General features: G+C 37.8%; 1 protein-coding gene and 1 non-coding gene across 2 annotated transcripts in view; one reads left to right on the plus strand and one right to left on the minus strand.

The window, feature by feature from the left end:
* PDSS2 (decaprenyl diphosphate synthase subunit 2) overlaps positions 1-26,718 on the plus strand; it is a 276,849-nt gene that overhangs the window by 33,100 nt on the left and 217,031 nt on the right. The gene's annotated exons all lie outside the window — the stretch shown is intronic.
* TRNAS-GGA (transfer RNA serine (anticodon GGA)) lies at positions 18,758-18,829 on the minus strand. Its single transcript has one exon. It is a non-coding gene; the product is annotated as a tRNA-Ser (tRNA).

Here is a 26,718-nt window from a genome sequence, read left to right on the forward strand (position 1 = left end):
CAAACCAGTCAATCCTAAAGGAAATCAACCCTGAATATTCATTGGAAGGACCAATGCTGAAGCTGATGCTCTAATCCTTTGGCCACCTGATGCAAAGAGCTGACTCACTGGAAAAGACCTTTTCCCTACTGGGAAAGATTGAGGGCAGGAGAAGGGATGACAGGATGAGGTAGTTGAATGGCATCTTTGACTCAATGAATATGAGTTTGCGCAAACTGTAGGAGATAGTAAAGGTCAGAGAAGCCTGGCATGCTCAGTCTATGGGGTCGCAGAGTTGGACACGATTGAGCGACTAAACAAAAACAAATGTTCAAGGGATTCTCAAGGCAAGAATACTGAAGTTGTTTGCCATTCCCTCCTCCGCTGTCTGAATATTAGGGAAGAGTTAAGAATAATTCTTACCTAACTTCCTACCAGTATCCTTACTTTCCTACCAGGGAAGTCTGTATGCTTCTATTAGGACTAACCAAAAGAGAAAGCACAATTGGGTTTTGGGGATAAAGTTGAGGGAGGGAGAGAGTGGAATCTTGAAAAGATGCAGAAGCAAGTATTTCTGAGCAGTTGGGGCTTGTTTATTGCATCTTATTTAAGGAGTCACCTATTTTATCTCAATCTCCAGCTGTGCTTTAGAATGTTAGCAGGGTCTAACTCCAAGTCAAATCGTTCTGTAAAGTTATAGCTTAGTTTGGTTTGGAGAAAATTTGCTTCATGTTTGCCATCCCCTTTGCTCTACAGCTGTTACTTTCTACTCTGTTTCCTGATACTTCTTTCTATTGGCAGTGTTTTCTGGAGCCGTGCATTCTTTGCGTGAGTTATTCCACAGCCCTCCTCTAAGACTACAGTTGAACTCCATTTTAGGAATAATTACGTAGTTATATTCCAAATTTAGTGCATTTTGACTTCAGGAAGACCCTTTTAGGATCAAATTAGAACAAAATTGTTATATTTGGCCATAATGGAATAGAAATCCCACTGTGGCTTCCAGCCTTATAAGTCTCCCCAAAATAGATCTTAGTAAGATCACAAAAGACTTCTGTATCAGCAAATCTAATAGATTTATTTAAAAATGTTTCTGTCCTAATTGTTGACAGTTTTTTTTTTCTTGAAAAACATTCTTTACTTGATTTTATTCTTTCTTCCACTCCTTCCTCCCTTGGCAGGCTTTTCCGGGTGATTAAATGTTACTGTGTACTCTTAACCACACTGTTCTCTCTCCAGTTTATCCTTTCTGTATCCTTCACTTACTACAAACTTTATTAGTCTAATCTATCCACCTGGCCTCCTTCCAGTCTACTCCCCATATTCCTGAAAAACTCAAAAGTAGATGTCAGCATAAACATAGCATATTCTCAAATAGGAAATCTCAACATCATAAAGCACTGATTCTCCCGTGTGTGTGTTAGTCACTCAGTCGTATCTGACTCTTTGCCGCCCCAGGGACTGTAGCTGGTGGAATTCTCCAAGCAAGAATACTGGAATGGGTTGCCATTTCCTCCTCCAGGGGATCTTCCTGACCCAGGGATTGAACCCCAGTTCCCTGCATTGCGGGCAGATTCTTTCCCCTCTGAGCCACCAAGGAAGCTGATTCTCCCATGCTGATTTACAGATTAAAGTGGTTTCAGTGAAAATACTTGAAACACTAGTCATAAAGTGCATACTGAACCCTGAATAACATTGAAGAAGAGCAATGAAAAGGGGATTAGCCCTTCTAGGTATTAAGACATACTATGAAGTTTCAGTTAGAGCAATGTAATACTGGTGCATGAGTTGACAAGCTAATAGAGCAGAATTGAAAATTCAGGAATAAATTAGAAAGTATAGTAACTTAGGATATGGTAAAAGCAGTATCTTATTTGAGTGGGAGTAAGGATGAACTCTAATAACTGGTATTGGTATAACTGTGTAGCCATCTGGAAAGAGAATGTGTTAGGTCAATACTTGACATTATATATTTGGATAAACTCCAGATTGGTCAGAGATTTAAACATAAAATGTGAAATGATGGGAGAATTTAATTATAACTTTAGAGTTATAAAACTTTTCTAAAATTATGGCTCAAAATCCTAAGCTCAAAGTGTTGATTTATTTGCCTTTAAAAGATCTACATGACCAAAGTCCATGAGTAAAGTCAGAAGAGAAATGCAAGATTCATTGCAACCCCTATTAAAATTCCAATGACAGTTTTCATGGAAATAGAATAAACAACCCTAAAGTTTATGTGGAACCTTAAAAGACCCCCACAAAGTCAAGCAATCTTGAGAAAGAATAACCAGTCTGGGGCTGTCACTTCCTGATTTCTAAACTAAATTACAAAGCTGTAGTAATCAACACACTGTGGCACTGACCTAAAAACAAGCACATCAATGAATGGAACAAAGTAGAGACCCTAGAAATAAAACCATATATACAGGGTCAATTAATTTATCATAGAGGAGCCAAGAATATACAGTGGGGGAAGATGCCAAGAATATACAATGGGATTAAAATTTATTTTAATAAATGAGGTTGGGAAAGGGATGGCTACATACAAAACAATGAAACATGGACCATTATCTTAATATACACAAAATATCAACTCAGAATGGATTAAAGACTTGAATATAAAATCTGAAATCATAAAATTACTAGAAGAAAACGGGATAAATTCCTTGACATAGGTCTTGGCAATGATTATTATTTTTTTTAATTTGACATCAACAACAGGCAAAAAAAAAAAAAAGGCAAACAAAAAATACAAGTGAGACTACATCAAACTAAAAACCTGTACAGCAAAGGAAATCATCAACAAAATGAAAAGGCAACTTACTAAATAGAAGAAAATATTTGCAAAATATATATTTGATAAGGAATTATAAAATATGTTTAGAACTCATACAACTCAATGGAAAAACAATCCAATTAAAAAGTAGGCAAAGGATCTGATAGACATTTCCAAAGAAGATATGCCAGTGGCCAACAGGTACATGAAAAAGTGTTTACTATTACTAACCATCAGAGACAAGCAAGTCAAAATAACAATAAAACATCATCTCATACCTACTAGAATGTCTTGTATCAAAAAGATAAGAAACACGTGTTGGTGAGAATATTGCTGAGACTTTTGCACTGTTGGTGGGGTTGTAAACTGGTTCAGCCACTATGGAAAACAGTATGGAGAGTACTCAAAGAAACTGAAAATAGCATACCATATTACCCAGCAATTTCACTTCTAAGTATTTCTCTTAAGGGAATAAAATCACTGTGTCAAAAAAAAAATCTGCAGCCCCCTGTTCATTGCAGCTATCTTTACAATAGCCAAGATATGGGAACAACCTATGTTCGTTCATCAGCAGATGAATGGATAAAGAAAGTCTGGTACACATGTACACAGACACTGAAATATTCAGCCTTAAAGAAGGAATTCTTGCCTTTGTGAAAACGTGTATGAATCTTGAGGGCATTTGCTAAGTGAAATTTTCAAGTCAGAGAAAGGCTCATACTGTATGTTCTCAGACAGTGAGAGGCGAGTGTGTAATATCACTTGTATGTGGAATATAAAAGAAGAAGGACTTACAGATTACAGAGAACAGATTGGTGGCTGTGAGAGGTGGTAGTAGTTTAGTTGCTAGGTCGTGTCCAACTTTTGCGACCCCATGGACTATAGCCCTCCAGGTTCCTCTGTCCGTGGGATTCTCCAGGCAAGAATACTGGAGTGGGTTAGCATTTCCTTCTCCAGGGGATCTTCCCAACCTAGGAAACGAACCCAGGTCTCCTGCATTGCAGGCAGATTCTTTACCAACTGAGCTACAAGGGAAGCCGCCTTGTAGCTTGTGAGAGGTGGAAGGTGGGCAAAATACTTGAAGGTGATCAAAAGGTACAGACTTCTAGTTATAAATAAGTCCCAGGGACTAACATATAGCATGATGAGTTAACAATGCTGTATTGTATATTTGAAAATTGCTAAGAGAGTAGATATTTTTCTTTTCTGTAGATATTTTTACTTTTATTTAAAAATGCATAAAGATACCCACAAATCGAATCATGCTATCTGCCTCTTTTTCTAATAACTTTAGTGGTTTTTGTTCCTCTGAAGATGGAGACTTATAAGTAGCAGGGCCCTGGATGGCCTCTTTCTTCTGCCCTAACCACACAGCATGCTTTCCCTTGTTCTTTTTGCTTTGGCTACATGGGCCTTTATATTCTGCTTCAAACTCGTTGTGTTTCCTTCCATCACAGGGAGTTTTCTCATGCTCTTACCCCTGCCAAGAGACGTTGCCAGGATGAAACATGTTTAGCCTTTGACTCAACAGTAAGTTAACTTCCACAGAGATGTCTTCTTGGATAAGATTAGATTTGCCTTTTCCATGAATTAGTAGTGCCTTACCCAGCTCCTTTTAACTCTGGTAATAAATGCAGTTGTACATTCTTTGTTGGCGTTGTTAATGTCTGTCTCTCCCATTAGAAAAGAAGCCTCATAACAATAGGGACTGTGTTTACTTTGATCAGAGATGAAAAAAAGGAACCTATTTCATATTATTGTGAAGATTAAATGATAAATGCAATATGCTTAGCATGGTACCTGGCATAGAAGCATGTAATGCTACTGGATCATACTATATATTTTATTTTGAGTAGAAGGAAATGATACCATTTGTGGATAAATTAACTGGATAAAGTTTAAGGAAGAATTCTGGCTCTTCTTGGCCAGAGATGGGATTACCTTGGGAGGGTAGTAGCTAGTCTTATTTGTAGAGTAATTAGCCTCCAATTAAAATAAATAAAATAAAAAACAAAAACAAACAACAAAGAAATTAACTTTTATTTCTCTACTATTCTTGGCTCCTGTATCTGCAAGAAAGCAGCTTTTTTTCCAAAGTATTTTTTCCTTTTCCAGTTGCATCCCTCCCTTCCTTTAGCTTTCTCAAGTAGGAGGTAGTTTCCAAAAAAATTCACAAAATAGAATTTTTCACTTGAAATCTGGGAAGTTGCACCTACACTTGCAGTTCTGTATTTGTCATAGCAACCACAGTTGTAAAAATCAGGTAGAATTCAAGATAGTGGGATCAAAAATGATACAGCAGATATTTCATGTTGTGCCATAGGGGGACAGGTTTACTGTAAATCACTGGGATCATATTCCCTATTGTGTAATTTATAATGGCTTTAAAGAGTTTTAAAACTTTTATTCTAGCTGCTTAGTATTTTCTACCACTGTTCTCCACTTAGCATAGCCCTCATCTCAGTTCCTGACATTGTGAAAGTTGAACGATTATCTGAAGTGTCAGGTTTTTACTTTTCATATATTAAGTATGTAAATTTTCTTTTTGGTTCACTCCTTTGGTTTCTTTATGTTCCTTAAATGTTACTTGCTGCCTTGCTCTCAGGGAATTGAAGTCCTTATGCAAAATGAGATATGGCATAACTAGAAAGTATTGTTTCCTGCCATTTTCCTTCACGGTTTGGAGAAGGATATGCATGGAGCAAAAAGCACAGATTTGGGGTCTGTAGGCTCCTTGGGGTCCTCAGATGTGTTTTGCTTAGCTTTTAGAGTAAGTTGGAAAATCTGAATTTACAGCCTTTTTTAAAAATTCAGAAAGTATGGGAAAAGTGGGCTAGCATTACCACTTGGCAGCAATTGACAGTGCTCTGTTGGTATGACAGAAACACTCCAGGTTGCTCTAGCTTTCTTCATCTTCCTGCTTCTCCCCAGATTCATGCCCATGCTTCATTAATTTACATTTCTTGCCTGGCTTCTGGCTTCCTTAGGCTTTAGACATGTGACCCCAGGCACAGTGAGGTAGGACACTATTAGGTTAAGAGCAAGAGAGGCTAAAATCAATGATCTGCTGAAATGGTTCAGAGTCTCAGAGGGCTTCCATCCCCGTGGCATCCTGATCAAGGGAGTTCTTGGTCCCTCCCCTGGTAAATGAGATTTTAAAAAAACGACAATAGATGTCTTGTAGAAATAAGTTTAGGATGATTAAATAACCATTGAGTAAGAACAGGATTGGTTTTACTGCCAGGACTGTTTTCTGGAGCTGCCTGTAATTCCTATAAGTTTGTCACAATATGTACCTGTTGATGAAAATGTTTGAGTTTACTAATTTTTTCAAGAAATGTTTTTAGGGGAAATAACTCTTAACAAGGTGATAAATTAGTGAATAGTCTTGAAAACCAAAAATTCCTGATACCTCCAAAATTCTAATTTTTTCATCCATTTTTTTCCATTGTGGTAAAATATACATAAAACATAAAATTTACCATTTTAACCATTTTAATGTATATACTTCACTGATGCTAAGTATAATCACATTGGTGTACAGTCATCACCATTATCCACTTCTAGAAATTTTTCATAATTCCAACAGAAACTCTATACTTATTAAACAATAACTCCTCACTCTCATTCTCCTCATGCCTGGTAAACTCTACTCTCCTTTCTGTCTTTATGAATTTGCCCATTCTGAGTACCTCATATAAGTGGAATTATACAATATTTGTCTTTTTCTGTGTGGCTTACTTCACTGAGCAGTTTTCAAGGTTCATCCATGTTGTAGCATGTATCAGAATTTCAGTTTTTTATAAATGAGTAATATTCTATAGGAATAAGTCTATGGATATACCAAATAAATTTATAGATATACTAAATTTTGTTTATTCATTTATCTATTGATGGATCAAAACTCTAATCTTCTGACTGTACTGCACCTTCCTTAGTGGCTAAGTTGTAGAGTAGATTATTTTTGTTCTCCATCCTCACTGGCTTCTTGAGTTTCTTTCTCTCAAATTGCCCCAGAAAGCTTGCACATCAGCGTGACTTCTGGTCATTGTGACCCCAAAGCAATTGTGCTCCCTTTGGCCATTAATGAAACTGTTGTATTATGTATATTCTGACCTTATCCTAACCCACTGTTTTGCTTAATTCTAGGAATATAGTAATTTCTGACTTGGTTCTATATGGCTGTGGGTTCTTTTCCTGTGAATTATACCTTCTTCCTGCAATTCCTTAGATATCTAGAAAGCTTAGCTTTCTGGTCTCAACTGTGTACATTCACTAACTGTGTGAGTTTGAAAGTGAAAGTGAAGTTGCTCAGTCGTGTCCGACTCTTTGCGAACCGTGGACTGTAGCCCACCAAGCTCCTCCATAGCCCACCAAGCTCCTCCATTCATGGGATTCTCCAGGCAAGAATACTGGAGTGGGTTGCCATTTCCTTCTCCAGGGGATCTTCCCGACCCAGGGATCGAACCCAGGTCTCCCACATTGCAGGCAGACGCTTTAACCTCTGCACCACCAGGGGATGATGGGTTTTAGAGCAGATATTTCATATTTCTTCTCAATGATATGTTATTCAAAACATGCTGCTTGCTTTCAGCCTGGTGGTAAAAGTAAAAATTGATGGAAATCCATTTAGGTGTCTTGTGAATTAAGTAAGATTATATATCAGAAAGTACTTGGTAAAGGTGGTTTTACCATGATTAAGACTGACTGTAAAAAGAAAGTGCTTGGTAAAAGGTAGTTTTACCATGTTTAAGACTGTAAAAAGATTTCCATGCAAAGCTGTTAGAAAAGCTTAAGAATTAAGTAAGGAACATAATTCCTTATTGCGTAAATAGGTGGGGCTGTCTAGTATGTCGGAAGGGAATGAGTTTAAGAATAGTTAACTGAGTTTAAAGGCAGGAAGACAACAGTATCTTTTTTGAACATTTTGAAAAAGCACTGATAATGCCTGTTTCATGCAATCGGGCTTCCCCCATGGCTTAGTGGTAAAGAATTAACCTGCAGTGCAGGAGCCACAGGAGACGCAGGTTCGATCCCTGGGTCGGGGAGATCCCCCGGAGGAGGAAATGGCAACCCACTCCAGTGTTATCTGGAAAATCCCATAGACAGAGGAGCCTGGCAGGCTACAGTCCACAGGGTCGCAAAGAGTTGGACACGACTAAAGTGACTTCGCACATTGGACCACAGTGAAAAAACTTGCTGTTAAGTCTACTTTTGTGAGGATTTATATCATAACATAGAATTGGAATTTGGACAATTTCAGCACATTTCTAACTTTTTGATACTGCCCCAAAAGTTACTAACTTTTATTACTTTTGTTTGGGACATTCTTTGAGAAGAATTCTTGACTTGATATACATGAGGATATTAGAAAAGCAAGGGGTCAGTCAAAAGCAGGTCCTGATAAACTGATAATTTAGTATAGATGAGTAGTTTGCAGATTTTCAAATCTCCTAGATAAATAAATTTTTAAAACAAATCAACCATATAACTTGGGAATCATTATAGTATTGTCAACTTCCCAATTCATGAAAAAATTTTTTAAAAATATTATCTATTATCACAATTTCACAAAAGAAAAAAGATTCTAACAATAAATATAGGAATTCTCTTAGAATTAAGGACAGATTTTAAAATAGAACAGCATATTATATTACTTTTTTTATGCGCCACAGTAGACTTTTGGTTATGAATCATTGTTTGGGAATTACTAACATAGATGTTTCTGAAATTTAGAGGAAAAGAAAATTATAATTGCCTGGATTGACCAAAGGTGGAAAGGATGGTACCAGTGAAAGAGCAATGTTTGAAAAAGGAAGTTTTCAGAGAGTGAAGAAGAAACACACATTGGTTTTAGATACACTGAATATCCATGTTGAAGTTCAGCAAGCAGTTATACAGATTAGACCTAGAGATAAAGATTTAGATATTTTCAGTCTTGAGATGATAGTAACAACCATGAAAATGGGCTAAGTTTCCTGAGGAAAATGGGTGAATTTAACTCAGATGACCATTATGTCTACTACTGCGGGCAGGAATCCCTTAGAAGAAATGAAGTAGCCATCATGGTCAATAAAGAGTCCGAAATGCAGTACTTGGATGCAATCTCAAAAACGACAGAATGATCTCTGTTCGTCTCCAAGGCAAACCATTCAGTATCACAGTAATCCAAGCCTATGCCCCAACCAGTAATGCTGAAGAAGCTGAAGTTGAACGGTTCTATGAAGACCTACAAGACCTTTTAGAACTAACACCCAAAAAAGATGTCCTTTCCATTATAGGGGACTGGAATGCAAAAGTAGGAAGTCAAGAAACACATGAAGTAACAGGCAAATTTGGGCTTGGAGTATGGAATGAAGCAGGGCAAAGGCTAATAGAGTTTTGCCAAGAGAACACACTGGTCATTAACACTCTCTTCCAACAACACAAGAGAAGTCTCTACACGTGGACATCACCAGATGGTCAACACCGAAATCAGATTTATTATATTCTTTGCAACCAAAGATGGAGAAGCTCTATACAGTAAGCAAAAACAAGACTGGGAGCGGACTGTGGCTTAGATCATGAACTCCTTGTTGCCAAATTCAGACTTAAATTGAAGAAAGTAGGGAAAACCACTAGACCATTCAGGTATGGCCTAAATCAAATCCCTTATGATTATACAGTGGAAGTGAGAAATAGATTTAAGGGACTAGATCTGATAGACAGAGTGCCTGATGAACTATGGATGGAGGTTCATGACACTGTACAGGACACAGGGATCAAGACCATGGCCATGGAAAAGAACTGCAAAAAAGCAAAATGGCTGTCTGAGGAGGCCTTACAAATAGCTGTGAAAAGAAGAGAAGCGAAAAGCAAAGGAGAAAGGGAAAGATATAAGCATCTGAATGCAGAGTTCCAAAGAATAGCAAGGAGAGATAAGAAAGCCTTCCTCAGTGATCAATGCAAAGAAATAGAGGAAAACAGCAGAATGGGAAAGACTAGAGATCTCTTCAAGAAAATGAGAGATACCAAGGGAACATTTCATGCAAAGATGGGCTCAATAAAGGACAGAAATGGTATGGACCTAACAGAAGCAGAAGATATTAAGAAGAGGTGGCAAGAATACACTGAAGAACTGTACAAAAAAGATCTTCACGGCCCGGATAATCACGATGGTGTGATCAGTCACCTAGAGCCAGACATCCTGGAATGTGAACTCAAGTGGGCCTTAGAAAGCATCACTACAAACAAAGCTAGTGGAGGTGATGGAATTCCAGTTGAGCTGTTTCAAATCCTGAAAGATGATGCTGTGAAAGTGCTGCACTCAATATGCCAGCAAATTTGGAAAACTCAGCAGTGGCCACAGGACTGGAAAAGGTCAGTTTTCATTCTAATCCCAAAGAAAGGCAATGCCAAAGAACACTCAAACTACTGCACAATTGCACTCATCTCACATGCTAGTAAAGTAATGCTCAAAATTCTGCAAGCCAGGCTTCAGCAATACGTGAACCATGAACTTCCAGATGTTCAAACTATTTTTAGAAAAGGCAGAGGAACCAGAGATCAAATTGCCAACATCCGCTGGATCATCGAAAAAGCAAGAGAGCTCTAGAAAACCATCTCTTTCTGCTTTATTGACTATGCCAAAGCCTTTGACTGTGTGGACCACAAGAAACCGTGGAAAATTCTGAAAGAGATGGGAATACCAGACCACTTGACCTGCCTCTTGAGAAACCTATATGCAGGTCAGGAAGCAACGGTTAGAACTGGACATGGAACAACAGACTGGTTCCAAATAGGAAAAGGAGTACGTCAAGGCTGTATATTGTCACCCTGCTTATTTAACTTCTATGCAGAGTACATCATGAGAAACGCTGGACTGGAAGAAACACAAGCTGTAATCAAGATTGCCGGGAGAAATATCAGTAACCTCAGATATGCAGATGACACCACCCTTATGGCAGAAAGTGAAGAGGAACTAAAAAGCCTCTAGATGAAAGTGAAATAGGAGAGTGAAAAAGTTGGCTTAAAGCTCAACATTTAGAAAACGATGATCATGGCATCTGGTCCCATCACTTCATGGCAAATAGATGGGGAAACTGGAAACAGTGTCATGCTTTATTTTGGGGGGGCTCCAAAATTACTGCAGATGGTGATTGCAGCCATGAAATTAAAAGACACTTGCTCCTTGGAAGGAAAGTTATGACCAACCTAGATAGTATATTGAAAAGCAGAAATATTACTTTGTCAACAAAGGTCTGTCTAGTCAAGGCTATGGTTTTTCCAGTGGTCATGTATGGATGTGAGATTTGGACTATAAAGAAGCTGAGTGCTGAAGAATTGATGCTTTTGAACTGTGGTGTTGGAGAAGACTCTTGAGAGTCCCTTGGACTGCAAGGAGATCCAACCAGTCCATTCTAAAGGAGATCAGCCCTGGGTGTTCTTTGGAAGGAATGATGCTAAAGCTGAAACTCCAGTACTCTGGCCACCTCATGCAAAGAGTTGACTCATTGGGAAAGACCCTGATGCTGGGAGGGATTGGGGGCAGGAGGAGAAGTGAACGACAGAGAATGAGATGGCTGGATGGCATCACCAACTTGATGGAATGAGTGAGTGAACTCCAGGAGTTGGTGATGGACAGCGAGGCCCTGCGTGATGTGACTCGTGGGATCGCAAAGAGTCAGACATGACCGAGCAACTGAAGTGAACTTCCTGAAGGAAAAATGTACAATATATAAGGCAAAGGTTAAAGACTCGGAAGCCCTACTGCTTGGATTTGAATTCTTACTTTACCAGCTAAAAGCTGTGTAACTTTAGTGACAATACCTTATTATGTTCTCTTGAGAATTAAATGAGCTTAGAATATTGTTTGGCAGCTAGTTAATAAGTATTGCCTATTATTATTTGGTAGCAGCTTAGTGGTAAAGAACCCCACCTGCCAAGCATGAGACACAGATTCGATCCCTGGGTTGCGAAGATCCCCTGGAGAAGGAAATGGCAACCCACTCCAGTATTATTGCCTGGGAAAGCCCATGGACAGAGGAGCCTGGCGGGCTAAAGTGCAGGGGTCGCGAAGAGTGAGTCATGACTTAAATGACTAAATAACACCAGCAAGTGGTGGATTAAAAGGCCTGAATAGTATGCGGTGAGTAGCGGCAGGCTATAGATGTTATGCAGAAATTGGATAAATTCTAAAAATCTTATTTTGAAAGCTATAGAGCTATGGAAGCAAAGAGAAGAGGTAAACTTAAATTCTAGAGATTCCTTCTCATGTGAACTGAGATAGCTAGCTGTTTGTTCCTGAGAGCAATTGCTAAGTATAGGCATGTTTTTAGGATTAGTTTTTTTCCAGGCAGAGGGAATCCAGAGGGGAAAAGAGAAATCACAAGAACTTTTAACAGTTGTGTGGGCTAGTTTGACAGATGGAAATTGAGATAAGCCCAAAATGCATAGCCTTTATTTTTTCTTCACTGGACACTTGGGCTTCCCAGGTGGCGCTAGAGGTAAAGAACCTGCCTGCCCGTGCAGAAGAGGTAAGAGACATGGGTTCGATCCCTGGGTCAGGAAGATCCTCTGGAGGAGGGCATAACAACCCACTCCAGTATCCTTGCCTGGAGAATCCCATGGACAGAGGAGCCTGGCAGGCTACAGTCCCTAGCATTGCACAGAGTCAGATATGACTGAAGTGACTTAGCACAGACACTTGCTAAGTGTTGGGGCAGTGTCAGAGGCTGGAGTTAACCTGGTATAACTGAGCAAAATCTTGCAGTTTCACAGTACTTAGACTTGCTAGGTTCTCAAACTTCTTGATTTCAGGACCCCTCTTAAATGCTAAAAATTATTGAAGATAGCAAGGAGATTTTGTTTCAGTGGATTGTATTTGTTGATATTTACTGTATCAGAAATTCAGAAATTAAAAAATAAGAGAAATTTTAAATATTTACTAATATAAAAGCAATGATAACAAACTCATTGAATGTTAATATAAATAATACTAGAAAGAGTGAATTATATTTTTGTAACTCTTTGGCTTAATAGCAGACAACGGAATATTCATATCTGCTTCTGCCTTCAGTTTGTTGGAGAGTGTTATTTTGGTTGAAGTAAATGAAGAAAATCTAGTCTTACACAGGTATCAGTTCAGTTCAGTTCAGTTCGGTCGCTTAGTCATGTCCGACTCTTTGCGTATGCAGCTGGAAAAGGCGGAGAAGGCAATGACACCCCAATCCAGTACTTTTGCCTGGAAAATCCCATGGATGGAGGAGCCTGGTAGGCTGCAGTCCATGGGGTCACTAAGATTTGGACACAACTGAGTGATTTCATTTTCACTTTTCACTTTCATGCATTGGAGAAGGAAATGGCAACCCACTCCAGTATTCTTGCCTGGAGAATCCCAGGGATGGGGGAGCCTGGTGCACTGCCGTCTATGGGGTCGCACAGAGTCAGACATGACTGAAGCGACTTAGCAGCAGCAGAAGCAGCTGGAAAAAGAAGGAGTAATTTAATCATTTTTTTCAGGTAGTTGAGTATTCTTTGATCTTATGGCAGAACTTGACAGGTAGTAGTTTCTTAAAGGTTAGTTGCAGTGTGGAATCTGAAATCATTTCAATGAACTTTTGTATATTATTACATTAAAATCTATTGTTCTGTCTTTTATTTTGAATGAATATTTTACTCACCCATAATTTTGTACCATGCATTGGTCATTTGGAAATATTGGTTCACTGAGGTGTGCAAACCATTAGTATACAATATAAAAACTCCACACATGTGTTAGTATCACCACTGATCTTATCCAAAAAGTAGTAAGGAGTAAGTATTGGAAAGCTGTCAAGGTTATGGTCGCTGATATGTTTTCTGCAATTCTAATTTTTGCCTGGAAGTTCTGATTTTATTGTTGGCAACAAATGCTGATATTTTTATCTTTTTAAGTAATAGGCTCATTGCACTCATTTTTGTTAATGTAGTCTCTACAGTTGTTTTATATATAGTCAAATAATGTGAGAAAGGACTTTTGTTTCTCACCATGAGAGTACAGGATCTAGAATTGCTGCTCTATATAAACAATGGGAAAACTGGACAGATACTTGAAACAATTGTCCTAACAGACTGGACAACTGGCAGTCTAACAGTCTGATTCCTAGAGGAATCAGAAGATGTGAGCTCTGCAGTTGCTGTGGCTCTTTGCCTGGAGGCAGTTTTCAGTTGTGGTACAGGAGAGAAATCCCAAATAGAACCCGATGGTATTGCTGAGTGGTGTGAGACATAAACTTCAGAGTTTGGGGAAGCCATGGTGGCTGGAATTTAAGGGTAATAATATACCATAGAGGAAGCAGTTATTATAGATAAAGAGCTCTAGAAATCCGTATAGGAGTCCCACACTTCTGCACATTGGCTATGGTGAAATGCCAAGAACTGCTTCTAGGAAAGAAGTTATTAAGAGCTGTAAGCTGAACAATTCCCAGTGCTCGTACAGAATCAGAAGTCATTTGGGTTCCCATCACCAGAGTGAAAAAACCCCTCTGAATGCATGGGAAATTCAGGGAAGACTTCAGAAGGGTCACCCACTTTGTAGAAGGACTAAATTCTAGAATGAAGACTATTCTACACCTACCCTGAACATAAGCCCCATGTGGATCAAGTTGGTTTAGATGTAACTTAGCTGCCCATTAGAACAAAGTCCAGTCCTCTTTTAACAGAATCTAACACTCAAGAGTATAAATCAGCAATATTTAGCATACAGTAAAAACATTATAGACGTGTCAAAAATTGAGAAAATATAACTTAAAACCAAATGAACAGACCGAGTAAAGGCAGAAATGATTGAACTAACAGACAAGAATGTTGAAACAGCTAAAGTAAATATGCTCACTTTAAAACAATGGTCTAATTTTCTACCTGAAGAAGCCTGTTAGAAAAGAAGAGCAAAGTAACCCCACAGTAAGTAGAAGGAATGTAAGAATAAAGATAAGAGCAGAAATCAGAGATATAGAAAATAGATAACAAAGGAAAAATAGTAAAGCCAAATGCTGTTTTTGTTTGTTTTTTTTTTTAAAAGATCAATAGCCTCAGCAGTATCAGAAATGATATTGAGAAGAGTAGGTAGAGACATAGGCAGTCCGCAGCTGGACGTAAAGACAGGGTATTGAGTTATGGGGCAGCAAGAGAAGAGCCAAAACAAAGGCTAAGCTTCAAGAAGAGGAATGCCAAGTTTTCTTAGTGGAACCGTTCTGAAGTCAATTCCAGAGTATACCTATAACTTCTGACATTGGAGTGAGGTGAGGAGAAAGTGGAGGGAGGCCAGGGTGGAAGTCAGGGGGATCCATCAAGTCATCTGTTGTTATCAGTGTAAGTGGAAATGAAAGGAAAGGTGGGTGGAAACAGGAGTAACTGATTGCTTAGAAGAGAGTATGTTTTGTTTGCACTGTATTGAAAATTCAGATGCTGTGAAAGCTTTAGATATTGTCATTTTTCACTCTTAGATTTAACCTAGTGAATCAAGCCCAAGTTAACTTAAAATTGTATTTAGTAAGAAAATGCCTGAACTTTTTTCTGTTGAGAATTTTCAAGATGAACATGGAAGTAAAAATCAAGAGAAATATGCAACGACTTGTGTAGTTCCCTGTCTTCACCCCTCTATCCCTGCCTTTGAATGTGATTTTCAACACTCAAGTATTTTACTGTTTTTTTTTTCCCTTTGGTTTTGTTTTGTTGTTTACTATTACTTTTTACTGCTGCAGGTAGTAAGTGACCATTTAGGTACTATAGGCTAAGTAGAAATAGTCAGAGAAAAGTTCTGTTAGATACATTTCAGGTGAAGGAAAATCACTGGGCTGAATTTTCAGATTATTTTTAATAAGGGTAGAGTCTAGGTTTAATATTGATTTAAAAATTCAAACTTTTTAGCTGAGTTATACTTTTTTTTTTTTAAAGAAACTTACTTGAAAAGTGGCTAAATTGCTTTTAATAAATTAATTATTAATGTGCCTGACAAGAGAGGAATGTCTAGATTCTTTTTCACCAAATGTTAAATTCTGGGTGTGTTAGGTTGTAGAATGGTTTTTACTGCCTGTCGTTTTTGTACTTGTTTGAATTGTTTGAATTTTAAAATAATGAGCATGTATCTTTTCTCTCCCCAAACAAACAGAGCTGTTAAAAAAAAAAATGTGCCTAGCACATAAGGAACGTAAATACTTATTGACTAAATGAATAAATAAAATGGATTCTATGGGAAAATTAAGGGTAATATTTATTGTGTTACTATTATATTAGGTTCAGGTATAATGCACATTGGTATATTGGACATACTGGAAAGTAATTTTGTCTATAATTCTAGTTTGTGATGCACCTCCCTGGAGAAGGCAATGGCACCCCACTCCAGTACTCTCGCCTGGAAAATCCCACGGACGGAGGAGCCTGGTGGGCTGCAGTCCATGGGGTCGCTAAGAGTCAGACACACTGAGCGACTTCACTTTCACTTTTCACTTTCATGCATTGGAGAAGGAAATGGCAACCCACTCCGATGTTCTTGCCTGGAGAATCCCAGGGACGGGGGAGCCTGATGGGCTGCCGTCTATGGGGTCGCACAGAGTCGGACACGACTGAAGCGACTTAGCAGCAGCAGCAGTGTACTTAGAAGTACCTGTAACTCCCTTAAACACCTACCCTCTTCATACAGCTATTGAAGGGAGAAGAGCATCAAGAAAAATGTTTGCTTTCAAATGATTTCTATACTCTCTCTGTAATTTATTCCCACCCACCTCCCCCCCTCCAAAATAGAAGGTATTTCTGGCAGCAAGAGCTCTCCAAGGAGCATGTTAGTCTTGCTTCAGCAGACAGAGTTGTTTTAATACAAAAAGTTAATTAAAACATGCAGCCTGTTTGCTACCAGCCGAGGAGAGAAGATGGCTTGTCAGTTTTCAGTATCTTCTTTTACTCCCGTTTATCCTTATAAGTGATCTTTTTAAACTCTGCCAATTTGTTTGCTTCTTATCTCTCTTGAGATACAGCAGTGTTGTGGACTCCCCAGTTCATCACTGATCTTGCGAGTAATAGGATTTCTCTTCCAGTTGCCATGTTGTTCTTATCTCTTCTGCAAGAATAAAATATTTAAGCCCTAAATATAAAACCTGAACAGAAAGGAAGTTCTAAATTTCATTACAAATTATCTTTTCTTCTGTATCCCCAACACCCCCCTCCAGATCAGTTCAGGGAGCCTTTTTTAAAGCATTATAAAAATATATAACTAAAAATTATAAAAGCAATTCTAAACAAATTTTTTTAGGCAGTGATGGAATCCAGTTAGATTTTCTATTTATCACCAGATAGCACAAACTCAACTGTTATGCTCTAGATTTTCAACAAAGGATGCTAAAAGTGAAGGTAAGCTTGGACCATACATGAGATGGGCACAATGTCCTATTTTTTTTCTTTTTAATTACACTGTTAATTTTGGAATAATTTTAGATTTACAGAAAAGTTACAAATATGTTACAGAGTTTTTTATCCTTCATCTCATTTTCCCCATTGTTAACATGTAATACAACCATGGTACGTTTGTCAAAACTAAGAAATCAGTAGCAGTTCATTACTATTAACTAAACTCCAGACTTTATTCAGATTCTGCTAGCTTTTCCACTAATGTCTTTTTTCTGTTCTGTGATTCCATCCAGGATACCACATTGCATTTAGATATCATGTCTCTTTGTCTCCTCTGCTCATTGACAGTTTATTAGCCTTTATCTCTTGTAATTTTAACAGTTTTGAGGAGTATTGTCAGCTACTTTGTTTATTATCATGTCTCAGTTTGGGTTTCCTTGATGTTTTCCTCATGTAGACTGAGTTTATGTTTTGGGGGGGAATGATACCACAGAAATAAATTGCCCTTCTCATCACATAATATTAGGGGTAAGTTCTATCAATATGACTTACTATTGTTAATGTTAACCTTGAGTTATCCGGCCAAGGCAGTGTTGCTAGGCTTCTTCACTATAAGGTTACCTCTCTACCCCCGATGCTCTGTTCTTCATAAGTCACTAAGTCCAGCCCATGCTCAAAGGAGGGGTAGATTAAACTTTTAGAGTATCTGCATAAATTATTTGAAATTTTGTAAGGAAGATCTGTCTTTTCTCCCTCATTTATTTCTTCAGTCATTTATTTACAGCAATATGCTGCTAAGTCACTTCAGTCGTGTCTGACTCTGTGCGACCCCAGAGACGGCAGCCCACCAGGCTCCACCGTCCCTGGGATTCTCTAGGCAAGAACACTGAAGTGGGTTGCCATTTCCTTCTCCAATGCATGAAAGTGAAAAGTGAAAGTGAAGTCACTCTGTCGTGTCTGACTCTTAGCGACCCCATGGACTGCAGCCTACCAGGCTCCTCCATCCATAGGATTTTCTAGGCAAGAGTACTGGAGTGGGGTGCCATTGTGTTCTCCTTATATCAGTATGGACTTGTGCATATTTATTTTATACTTAGAGTTATAATTCCTTACTATGTTACTTTGCTGTTCGGGTGGTTCCAACTTTGGCAGATGGAAGCTCTTTCAGGTTGGCTCTTAAGTCCCCATCCTTTTGGGTTTTTTGAAAACTTCTTTACTTTTTGGCACTGCAGGATGCTGTGGGCTCATCTTGTATTTTCCCTACCCTACTCCTAGAATCAACCATTTCTCCAAGAAGCCCTGGTTCCATGGTTAGTGGTATTTATAAACCAATATCTGGGCAATGAATATGCTCATTGGTACTGGAATGTCACTGTTTCTAGGCCTTCTCAACAGACAGAGCAAGGAAATACATGTATATATACTAATTCTCATATATATATGTAGATATCACATCTATAGCTATTTCTGTATCTTTTCGTCTGTATGTATATTAAGCTAAGTGAAGTGAAGTAAGTGAAGTCGCTCAGTCGTGTCTCTTTGTGACCCCATGGACTGTAGCCTACCAGGCTCATCCCTCCATGGGATTCTCTAGGCAAGAGTACTGGAGTGGGTTGCCATTTCCTTCTCCAGGGGATCTTCCCAACCCAGGGATCGAACCTGGGTCTCCTGCATTCCAGGCAGACGCTTTAACCTCTGAGCCACCAGGGAAACACCTGATATTAAGCTAAACATCAGTGCATACTGATAACGCTAACTAATCCCGTACCATAGAATTATTTTAGCTTTCCCCTTTTGTTTATCTGAACTTTTTAGCCTGGCTTCCACCATCTGTCATCCATCTCCTTATTTCTTCAACTGTGGCATACAGGTAAAGCAGTTTCAAAAATGTTGACTTCTACCACTATAAGAACAACCTGCCAACTAGAAAACTGTTCATGTACAGTTCCTTTTTCTTCTACCCTTACTGTTTCCAATCAAAACATGATTTTCCAAAGTAATTTTAAGTTAGCTCCTTCCTTTTTTTTTTTTCTTGCAGCCTTTTCAGTGAGATTATGTCTGCATTCCATCCTGAGGTCCCCAACCTCTTGGTTGATTTTTTTTAATGTGCATATATTAAAGTTCACTTTCTGTGTTGGAAAGTTCTTTGTGCTTTACCAGATACATAGCATCAGGTATCCGCCTCTCCAGAATATTATCTCCACCCTACAAGTTCCCATGTGCCCCCTGTAGTAGACTGCTGTCCACTCCCCCAGGCCCTCACAGCCACTCACCTGTTTTTCTGTACTTTTAGTTTCACCTTTTGTAGAATGTCATATGAAGAGAATTGCATAATATGTAACCTTTCAGATCTGCCTTTTTTCACTTAGGAAGATGCATTTAAGTTATATCCGTCTTATCTGAATCACTAGGTTGTTCCTTTTTATCACTGAAGAGTATTACATTGTATGGATGTCTCATAGGTTGTTTGTCTATTATCTATTGAACAGTATCTTGGTTGCTTCCAGTTTTTAGTGATTATGAATAAAGCTGCTGTAAAAACTTACATACAGATTTTTGCATGAACATGTTTTCATTTCACTTGGGAAAATAACTAGAAACGTGACTGCTGAGTTGGTTATATGGTGGATATATGTCTAACTTGGTGAGAAACTGCCAGACTATCTGAAGTCTGGATTCTATCTTCATTTTGGATTTCTATCAGCAGTAAATGAGAGTTCCTGTTACTCTGCATCCTTTCCTAGTGTAAGTTTTAGTAGTGTCCCCTTTCACTTTTGATAATGTCCTGGTTTGTATGATGAACAATGCAGTGTTAAGTAAGCATAATGACATATTCTGTCTTCTTATGTTTTGTGACTCTCTTTGTGAGGAATTTTGGTGACTCTGTTGAGTCCAGTATATTTTGTTGTTGTTGTTGTTGAGAGATATGATTTTCCTCATTAGGAGCATGATTTTAGATCCTCTAATTTCAGTAATGGTGGATTAAGGAATAAATAGGTAAAGGAAATCAGAATTAAGTAATTCAGTTGGCTAAATAGTTGACATTGTGTAATGATGCCAGTCTCCTTGTGAGCTTCCTCATTGTGATATCACTTTTCTAGTCATCTATTCACTTTCTTTAATGGCACCCACAAGCAATTCTGTGCATTTTTTTTTACTTTTAGTTTTGCAGTCTGACCATAATTTGGACCTTTCTAATATCTCAAAGGATAGAGAAAATGAAATCATTACAGCTTATAATGTATCAGACTTAAGGTTGAAGCCTCTAGGGATAGATAGCAGAGCCAGAAAGCCATCTTTGTCTGTGGAACATTTGCATAGTAACTGTGGGTACCCATCATCCTTCAGATTGTTATGTCTCAGTGTTATTTTAATTTTCATATTTATTCTTTGGATTCCAGATTAGATATTTTGGTTAACCATTGGCATGCTGCATATTAGCTTTATCTTGAAGCCAAACAGAGCAAATAACACTTTTCTTTCTTCAAAAAATTTCTACCCTCAGATCTCTTTACTTACTCTTTCTTATTATACAAAAATAATGGTGTCAGTAAAAACAAAGATTAAGGATTTGCTAAGAAAATTTATGATCATCTCATTTGTGGTATCTACCCAGGGTCTCTAGAGACAATTCATTTAAATGAAAATCCTTCTATTTCTAGAAATCCAGGCTTCTGCTTCACTTTGTCATGCAAGTGAGAATTCTGCTCACAGGTCAGAGGCCACAGGTGCATCTACAGGCCTGTCATCTCATCTTTAGGACCCGCCAACTAACCTTTCTGATCTTTTTCACAGGTGGTGGAGAGAAGATGGGGAACAATGCAGTTTCCAGATGTCAGGGTCTAAGTAGGTCAAGTCAGACCCTCGTTGGGAATGTCTAGTCCACAGTGGTCAGGATACCAAAGCACATTGCAATGGTTAGCAGAAAATTGACAAACCCATCAGAATTATTTGAGGAGATGGAAGTTTGTGGATTAAATTGCTCCATTAATGATTTTCCTTTCCTTAGATTGAATTCAGATATAAGATTCCTGCATCTACTACTGTGGGAAAAAGATAAAAGGGAGAACCCTAACTTTGAACTTCCCTGGTTAATTTTTATTCATTTATTTATTTATTTATTTATTTATTTTAGTTTTTTATTTTTTTAATTTTAAAATCTTTAATTCTTACATGCGTTCCCAAACATGAACTCCCCTCCCACCTCCCTCCCCATAACATCTCTCTGGGTCATCCCCATGCACCAGCCCCAAGCATGCTGTATCCTGTGTCAGACATAGACTGGCGATTCGATTCTTACATGATAGTATACATGTTAGAATGCCATTCTCCCAAATCATCCCACCCTCTCCCTCTCCCTCTGAGTCCAAAAGTCCGTTATACACATCTGTGTCTTTTTTCCTGTCTTGCATACAGGGTCGTCATTGCCATCTTCCTAAATTCCATATATATGTGTTAGTATACTGTATTGGTGTTTTTCTTTCTGGCTTACTTCACTCTGTATAATTGGCTCCAGTTTCATCCATCTCATCAGAACTGATTCAAATGAATTCTTTTTAACGGCTGAGTAATACTCCATTGTGTATATGTACCACAGCTTTCTTATCCATTCATCTGCTGATGGACATCTAGGTTGTTTCCATGTCCTGGCTATTATAAACAGTGCTGCGATGAACATTGGGGTACATGTGTCTCTTTCCATTCTGGTTTCCTTGGTGTGTATGCCCAGCAGTGGGATTGCTGGGTCATAAGGTAGTTCTATTTGCAATTTTTTAAGGAATCTCCACACTGTTCTCCATAGTGGCTGTACTAGTTTGCGTTCCCACCAACAGTGTAGGAGGGTTCCCTTTTCTCCACACCCTCTCCAGCATTTATTGCTTGCAGATTTTTGGATCGCAGACATTCTGACTGGTGTGAAGTGGTACCTCATTGTGGTTTTGATTTGCATTTCTCTAATAATGAGTGATGTTGAGCATCTTTTCATGTGTTTGTTAGCCATCCGTATGTCTTCTTTGGAGAAATGTCTATTTAGTTCTTTGGCCCATTTTTTGATTGGGTCGTTTATTTTTCTGGAATTGAGCTGCATAAGTTGCTTGTATATTTTTGAGATTAGTTGTTTGTCAGTTGCTTCATTTGCTATTATTTTCTCCCATTCAGAAGGCTGTCTTTTCACCTTGCTTATATTTTCCTTTGTTGTGCAGAAGCTTTTAATTTTAATTAGATCCCATTTGTTTATTTTTGCTTTTATTTCCAGAATTCTGGGAGGTGGATCATAGAGGATCCTGCTGTGATTTATGTCTGAGAGTATTTTGCCTATGTTCTCCTCTAGGAGTTTTATAGTTTCTGATCTTACATTTAGATCTTTAATCCATTTTGAGTTTATTTTTGTGTGCGGTGTTAGAAAGTGATCTAGTTTCATTCTTTTACAAGTGGTTGACCAGTTTTCCCAGCACCACTTGTTAAAGAGATTGTCTTTACTCCATTGTATATTCTTGCCTCCTTTGTCAAAGATAAGGTGTCCATATGTGTGTGGATTTATCTCTGGGCTTTCTATTTTGTTCCATTGATCTATATGTCTGTCTTTGTGCCAGTACCATACTGTCTTGATGACTGTGGCTTTGTAGTAGAGCCTGAAGTCAGGCAAGTTGATTCCTCCAGTTCCATTCTTCTTTCTCAAGATTGCTTTGGCTATTCGAGGTTTTTTGTATTTCCATACAAATCTTGAAATTATTTGTTCTAGTTCTGTGAAAAATGTGGCTGGTAGCTTGATAGGGATTGCATTGAATTTGTAAATTGCTTTGGGTAGTATACTCATTTTCACTATATTGATTCTTCCGATCCATGAACATGGTATATTTCTCCATCTATTAGTGTCCTCTTTGATTTCTTTCATCAGTGTTTTATAGTTTTCTATATGTAGGTCTTTAGTTTCTTTAGGTAGATATATTCCTAAGTATTTTATTCTTTTCGTTGCAATGGTGAATAGAATTGTTTCCTTAATTTCTTTTTCTACTTTCTCATTATTCGTGTATAGGAATGCAAGGGATTTCTGTGTGTTGATTTTATATCCTGCAACTTTACTATATTCATTGATTAGCTCTAGTAATTTTCTGGTGGAGTCTTTAGGGTTTTCCATATAGAGGATCATGTCATCTGCAAACAGTGAGAGTTTTACTTCTTCTTTTCCAATTTGGATTCCTTTTATTTCTTTTTCTGCTCTGATTGCTGTGGCCAAAACTTCCAGAACTACGTTGAATAGTAGCGGTGAAAGTGGATACCCTTGTCTTGTTCCTGACTTTAGGGGAAATGTCATTTATTTATTTTTATTGAAGTACAGTTGATTATAGTGTTGTGCTAATTTCTGCTGTATACCAAAGTGATTAAGTTTTATATATGTATTTCATATAGATACGTTCTTTTTTATATTCTTTTCCATTATGGTTTATTATAGGATATTGAATATAGTTCCTTGTGCTAAACAGTAGGACCTTGTTGTTTATCCTGGATTATTTTAAAATTATTCATTGCTTTAGATCTTGAGGAAATATTTGAAGGTTTCCTTTATTAAAAAGTGATTGCTAACTTAATATTCTTTCAAACTCAGAAAATCACTTTATGGTGAAGGTAAAAAATTAAGCTTTTGAAAGATGTTTCTTCTTGATTAAATGTGATTCAGTTAGTTTCAATGTTAAAGAAAATAAACCCAGCATTTTGCTATGTCTGAATCTTGAGAGCACCAGGCATTTTGGACAAATCAGTTAACAAGTTGGGCCTCGTTCTTTTGTAAAATGAGAAAATTTAGACTAGTGAGCTCTTGGATACCTTCCAACTCTATAGTATGTGGTCTTATGACATGAGTGGCCAAATTAGATTTTACTCCAAAATGAATAATTACCAAATAATGTCAATGATTTAAATGTAAACCTAGCCCTGCCGTGAGCCTTCATAAAACACAGAACAATGTTTACTGTGTTCAAATGACATTTTAATATAGGATCAACTTTTTAGTTTTTTAAAAATCTATATCCCCAATTAGAATTGTTTAAAATTATAATCTTTCTGCATGTATCTAATATGTGTGAAGTTACTTGTCTAATTTACAGATATCTTTTGTAAATTGTTGTGATTCCTGTATATGGGAATTCAGAAGAAAAGTTCAGTGTGACATTTTTCCCCCTGTGAATACATATAACTATTTCTTAGTTTTTAAAATGTGTTCGAGTTGATTTTCGAAGAGAAAACTTTGCAGCTGCCTTTTCAAAGACGCTGTCTTAGAGGACAGGCTAGAGAATGAAGAGAGTGGGGAAGGGAGGCCAACCTCACCTTCAGTTAACGTGAAGTTCCGAGGTAGATGTTCTGTTTACTTAACAAGCAATAAGACATTTAAGTATTACATATGGTTTTCTGGAGACTTTTTAGCATGCCTTTCATGGGCTATCTCTTGTTCCAGTAAGCCATCCAATTAGATATTTTAAGCAGTGTATTTTTGCTGATGTGTACAGTAGTGATTTTTAAGGGTGGAATTGGCAACACCTGGAAACTTAAACAGATTTGATGAAATTTCTAGGCCATATAAAATTGCTGCTGTGAACTTAACATGTAAAAGAGCATTATAACTCTGCATCCTTGTTTGCTTGGCCTGGTGTGGTTGTCTGTTTCTTGGAATGGACACAGAGAAAGAAATTAAAAAGCACAAATAAATAAATTATCTTTTCTCTTTTTGTGCCTTCATCAAACCAATATTTGCAGAGATCCTTCTGTTCCTCCTCTCTTTAGAGTCCACCAAACATTTCATATTTGAAAGACTGTATGAAGCTTACTCCTTTGATCCCTCCTCTTTGAAAGGATTCTCAAATGCCAGCATTCCTCCTAGTTAAGTTTTCATTCGGCTTTTCTTTTGTTTTGCTTCATAATTTAGTGGCAAATTACAGATTATTTATTTTTTAAAAGATGTTTCATCTTGCAGACTTGAGCTTTTAATTTTCTTGGTTTCACTGTCCTATAGTAAAAATTAGTCTATCTGGCATTAACGGAAACTTCCTCACTGAGTACACATGTAACAACAACCTAACATAAAGAATAATGATAGTTGGTTACAGCCGTGACCCTAAGGCAGTGCAAGATACCTAAATATTGTCTGATTTATTCAAGAAAGATAAGATCACATCAACTCAATTTGTTGTACATTTTGTTCCAATTCATTTGACAAGTACTGATCTATGTTTTGTGAGTGGATATTAACCAGACCACCCCATTCCCTAGTCTAAGAGGGTACAAGGGTGTTTGTTGTGTTTTATGTCAACTTTGCTGTAGAGATGGTCTGCATGAAAGATGTTTTTAATTAAAAATTCGAGAAGGTAATGCTGGCACACCTTATATTAGGATCATGTTCTGAAGATTTCTCAAATCTTCAGTTAGTCAGTTCAGTCGCTCAGTTGTTTCCAATTCTTTGTGACCCCATGGACTGCAGCGTGCCTGGCTTCCCTGTCCATTACCAACTCCTGGAGCTTGCTCAAACTCATGTCCATTGAGTCGATGATGCCATCCAACCATTTCATCCTCTGTTGTCCCTTTCTCCTCCCGCCTTCAATCTTTCCCAGCATCAGAGTCTTTTCTAATGAGTTAGCTCTTTGTATCAGGTGGCCAAAGTATTGGAGTTTCAGCTCCAGCATCAGTCCTTCCAATGAATACTCAGGATTGATTTCCTTTAGGATGGACTGGTTTGATCTCCTTATAATCCAAGGGACTCTCAAGAGTCTTCTCCAACACCTCAGTTCCAAAGCATCAATTCTTTGGCTCTCAGCTTTCTTTATGGTTCAACTCTCACATCTCAAATCTTTCCTCCCCTCAAAATGGCTGAAGGCTAAAAATAGAAAGAGATGGAATTCAGAAATCAGTAGTCTTCTGGAAAGCCTCACTATAGCAATACTTCCTTCTAACCATTCACATTCCCAGACTTTTTTTTTAAGATTCATTTGAGCAAACTTTTATTGAGCGCTCAATATATATAAGATAATGTGATAGGAAATAAACAACAGGGTCAGGAATGAAGGGGAATAGAACTATGCTATTGATAGTTTTATGGCTGTCAAGGGCTTCACACTCTAACAGTTCCTTAAATTAACTTTCAGGCCTATAGTTATAAATCTGGAAGAGTTTTGGTATGTTTTATTTTTGAAATTTGTTTGAGCATTTTGCAGCAGTCAGCTGGAAAGCACCAGGGAGGGGAATGATCTATTCAAAAGTCCAGAAGTGCATGTGTGTGCTATCTTAATATAGCTTTATTGCGATATAATTTACATATGATAAAATTCATCTTTTAAAGAGACTAGTTCTTTGAGTTTTGGTATACTCACAGAGTTGTACAGCCATCACCACTTTCTAATAATTTTATAACATTTTCATCATTCCCAAGAGAACTGAACTCATTAGTGGTCACTTTTCCTAATCCTCCACCATCAACCTGAGGTAACCATTAATCTGGCTTCTTTGTTTATGGATTTGCCTATTCTAGATATTTCATGTAAATGGAATTATAGAATATTTGTGTTTTTGTTTCTGGCTTCTTTCACTTTGCATAATATATTCAAGGTATGCTA

The sequence above is a fragment of the Ovis canadensis genome, chromosome 8 (assembly GCF_042477335.2).
Source record: "Ovis canadensis isolate MfBH-ARS-UI-01 breed Bighorn chromosome 8, ARS-UI_OviCan_v2, whole genome shotgun sequence".
NCBI classification, from domain to species: Eukaryota; Metazoa; Chordata; class Mammalia; order Artiodactyla; family Bovidae; genus Ovis; species Ovis canadensis.